Raw genomic sequence first — 4795 nt, forward strand, 5'->3', positions numbered from 1 at the left:
AGGCCTCTCTGCAGATACAGATTCATGCTTTCAGTATGTCTTCCTTTCGTACATACTCCTTGTTTGCTCTCGTTTTTCAGTTGGGCGTTCTGAGCTCTTCTCCCCAAACAAGAATCCTAATCCCTGTGGTGAGGATGGGAGTACAGATACAGATGGTGAGTTAATGTCTATTACGAAATGTACAGAAACTCCTTCCTTTTGGCAAAGGAACCTGTTGGTTGTTTTTCATACTTGTATCTATCAGTTAAAAAACAAGTAGAGTACTACTTTACTGTGAAGAGTTTTAATTACAGTACTTGCCATGATTCAGTTCTTTACTTTCATTAGAGATTTTTACAATTTTGAGTAAATAATTAGTGTCCATTTTTATGGCAGTTGAATTATTTTCCCATGTTGACCCATTTGTGAGGACGACCTGTCTTGTAATGTTCAAGGAGACGCTGCTGCTGCGTACAGTTGCGCCCTCTGAAATTTACATGTTAGCAGCCAACTGCAGATGCCTCCAGTCAGGACACGAAAAGTCACTGAAAGGTTTGATGAGATGATGTGAATCATATGCTGTGGCCTTCTCAGCCACCGGATCTCAACCCAGTTGAACACCTATTGGAGATTTTGGACTGACGCGTTAGACAGCGCTCTCCCCCACCATCATCAAAACACCAAATGAGGGAATGTCTTCTGGAAGAATGGTGTTCATCCCTGCAATAGACTTCCAGAGACTTGTAGAATTAATGGCAAGGCGCACTGAAGCTTTTCTGGGGGCTAGTGGTGGCCCCAACACCTTACTAAGACGCTTTATGTTGGTTTTTGCTTTGTCAGTAGGTGCTCCTGAATTTTTTTATCGCCGTTTAAACACAAATCAACAAACGTTCTACACATTTGAACAACCCCCACATTTCATGGCAGGTATCATTAGATACATGCTGGCGAAAACTCTCATGTATCAATAATCATAGGCCTCTCCGCAGATACAATTTTATGCTTTCAGTATGTCTTCCTTTCGTACACAGTTTTTCTTTTGTTCTCGTTTTTCAGTTGGGCGTTCTGAGCTCTTCTCCCCCAAAAAGAGTCCTGATCCCTGTGATGAGGATGGGAGTACAGATATAGATGGTGAGTTAATGTCTATTACGAAATGTACAGAAGCTCCTTCCTTTGGCAAAGTAACCTGCTGGTTGTTTTTCATACTTTAATCTATCAGTTAAAAAACAAGTGGAGTAATACTTTACTGTCAAGAGTTTGAATTACAGTACTTGTCACGATTCCGTTCTTTTTTTTCAGTAGAGATTTCACTAACTCACTTAACGGATGCTAATGTATGCCCGTTACCGTTGTAGATCAGAGTCCAGGAACAAGCTTGGTTAAGAGGCCCTCACAGAAGAAGAAAAGACAAAAACGGACCAAGGCTATGGGGGCAATGGGTAAGTTCTTTAAAAAGGGGCAAGAAGCATTTACAGTCCAGATTGTTAGTATTTGGACAGTTAATTTTTTTGCTCTTCAGACTCTTTGCTTCAGCACATTCAATATGAAATAAAATAATGGATACTACATTGAAGTGCCAAGTTTCCGCTTTAATTTGAGTAGTGTAGAAAGAACTGTGTGTGGCTGTACTTGTCTCAACTGTACTGGATCTTAAAGCAAAACCACAATAGGAGTCAAGAAATCTACACTGAGCTTTATGTATTTAAGGTTACAAAATCTACATTGTCTTCTCTTTCATTTGTAGAGCGAACCATAGTGAAGGCGAAGAGACCGTGGAGTGAAGTAGAGAGGAGTGCGGTAAAGAAACACTTGGCAAAGTTTATTAAAGAGCGTCAAGTTCCTGGAAAAGAACCCTGCATGCAATGTGTAAAAGAAGAAAGCCTTGGATAAAAGATCCTGGAAAGATGTTAAGAACTTTGTGTTCAAGACAATTGTCTCTTTGAGCCACAGGTCTGCTTCAAAGCAGCTTTACCACTGAAGATCTTCAATGTACCGCTGTGTTCTAGTTAATATTGTCTGGTTCAGCCAATAGTTGCTACGTTTTAATCCTGTTTACCGCCGTTTGGTTTGTGCAGTACTGTTTCGGTAGTGTTTCAGAACATAACAGTAAGACTTATTTAATGCTGCAACTAACATTTATTTTCAGCATCCATTTATCAGATAAATATTTTCTCCGTTAATTTGTTATATAAAATGTCGGAATGTCATTTATTTTGTCCAACTGACAAAGCAGCAAATACTCAGTTGAGAAGTTTGAACAAAATTAAATAAAGATAATTCTGGTCACATGCAGTGATGTTTAAATTATGTGTCCGTCGGTTTGTGACATGCAATCACATATTGTGCAGCTAAGTCTGCTGATGTCTCTCCCTAATAGAATCTGTTGCTTTTCACCGTCATCAGCTCTGTGAAGTTTGGGATTAACAGATCGAATTTCTCAAAGTAGGAGGAGGAGCAGCCGGTCTGAGAGCAGCAGCAGCAGCAGCAGCAGGAGGAGCTCTTCGTACCACAGGTGATGCCGCGGAGGAGGCGAGAAGATGCTGTGAATCACAGAAAAGGAAATTTAAGATTTATCCTGTTTTACACACAATCGGATAAAACGCAAGCACCGATTCATGAAACACTCACAAGGCTACGCGTCATTACCACCTGCTCCCTCCCTGTACCGACTACATGAAAAGGAAAAGACAACGCTGGCGCTGCCCTTATACACGGCTGAATACGACTGAGGCTGCACCTCAGCACGATTAACGTGGCGGAAACACCTGCCGCTGAGGGCCTCTGATAGCGCAGAGTAACTGGCGTTGGCGACAGTTACTGGCTGGCAAAGGAAGAAACAGGTGGCATCTGATTGAAACTGGATGATTTAGCGCAGTAAATCAGCTGAATGGCACACATCCATGTTGCCTTTACTAACACAAAAACTTCCTCAAAGCAGAATTTGAATCAGCAAATCATTATCACGGTAATTCTTTAAATTGGCTTGTTCACCTGAGCGGCTGGTGGAGGCACTGTTCGTAGGGCTGCGTGTCCGTCCTCCTGGCAGCGAGAGGGCGATGGTCTGCCTCCTGACCCGCTGCACCCTGGTTGTGGGGACTACGACACCATCCGGAACGTGGTCACCGTGCACCTAAGAACCAGAACACCTATCCAGCTGTTTGTGGTGAACCGGGACACCCTCTCTCCACCGTGAGACTCTCTTCTTGATTCACAGCTGACTCAGGGATTATAACCTTTAGTGTCTTCGTGACATTGAGCACATCTGATGGTCAACACTAACCGTTCTGTGTTCACCCTGCAGGCACAACAGGTTCACAGCCTCCCAGGAGAGGACCACACTGTCCACTGCAGCTGCATCGCCCTGATGGTAAAAACACACTAGCCATTTCAAAACATGCACTCGACACATTTCAAACTTCATTTATATAGAAAAATTCTGTGCTGTTTGGTCATTATAATTATTCCTCTAAACCGTCTCCTGTAACTTGCTCATCATAGTTGCTGAATGTGCAGAGCCAATAACCTCCTTCCTTTGCTGCCTGTTTTGTGCTCATGCAGAGACGACTGAATGCTCTGATCTATTAAAATATAAACAACTATTTACTCGATCAAACAAAAAAGAAAAAGGAAACTTACCACATGCATTCGTCCTTTAATCATTTGATCTTGTGTCTTGATTGCTTTTGTTCATCCCAAGTGCTTGTTAGTAGTTCTATTTCACGTCCCTGAATGTTATTGTTTTCTCTCATTGATCCCTCTGCTCTTGCTGTTAGTTACTTTCATCGTAACTGTTGAAATGTGGGATTCAGATTTTGTCAGGAGGGTAAATTGTTTGTTGTCTGTAGTTCACCGTATGTAGTCTAGTTCACTGTATATATTCCAGGTGAGGACCACGTCATCAGGAGGGTGGAAGGAGGGAGGAGGCCGGGACAAACCCTGAGAGGAATATACGATTACATCGGGAGGGCAAGCTGCCTTTTGTTTGATTTTGTACATAGTTTTTGACAAATTAGTTTTTACATGGATCATTAGAGGAATGTTCATCATGGTAAGTTTCCTTTTGTTTTCGTTTTGTAAATAGTTTTTGGTGTTTTTCAATATATCGTTAGAGGACAGTTAGTTTCCTTTTCCCTTTTTTTTGGATTTTGTAAATAGTTTTTTTTTTTTTCTTTGTTCATCACAAGGTTTTATCAAATAGTTTTATTTCATGTATCTTTTATATTTGTCCGCTTTTATTATGGTAATTTTTTTAAATTTTGTACATAGTTTTTGACAAATTAGTTTTTACATGGATCATTAGAGGAATGTTCATCATGGTAAGTTTCCTTTTCCTTTTGTTTTCGTTTTGTAAATAGTTTTTGGTGTTTTTAAATATATCGTTAGAGGAAGGTAAGTTTCCTTTTCCTTTTTTTTTTAAATTATTTATTGATTTATTTATTTAAATAGTTTTTTGTTTTTTTTCCCTTAAAACACTCTACAGTGAACCATTGTAAATGAGTTGAGTCTTCATTTCATGGCTCATGTATTTTCTTTATTTGATGATCAGTGTTGCTTAAGTGGAAAACGTACAGCAGGTTCGTCCGGATAGCTTCTCAACATCTACATGAAAAATCAGCTCCACAGCCTCAGCTGTATCTTACTTGCCACAACTTTTTATCTTTTTCTGTCATTACTTCGACCAACTTCTCTTTGCTTTAAGCTCAGAACGTGTCTGAACTCTGCCGTTTGTGTATCGTAGCAACAGTCACGTTTCAGAATCGGACGCTCCTATTGGCCCCCGTGGGTGCAGCGTCACAGCGAATCGGAGCGTGTGATT

General features: G+C 40.7%; 1 long non-coding RNA gene across 1 annotated transcript; it reads left to right on the plus strand.

The window, feature by feature from the left end:
• The first annotated feature begins 1086 nt into the window (after positions 1-1086).
• Positions 1087-1846, plus strand: LOC120787950. The gene is made up of 3 exons (XR_005707138.1): positions 1087-1110; positions 1335-1418; positions 1724-1846. It is a non-coding gene; the product is annotated as an uncharacterized LOC120787950 (long non-coding RNA).
• Positions 1847-4795: the final 2949 nt, after the last annotated feature.

The sequence above is a fragment of the Xiphias gladius genome, unplaced genomic scaffold (genome assembly GCF_016859285.1).
Source record: "Xiphias gladius isolate SHS-SW01 ecotype Sanya breed wild unplaced genomic scaffold, ASM1685928v1 HiC_scaffold_887, whole genome shotgun sequence".
NCBI lineage: Eukaryota > Metazoa > Chordata > Actinopteri > Istiophoriformes > Xiphiidae > Xiphias > Xiphias gladius.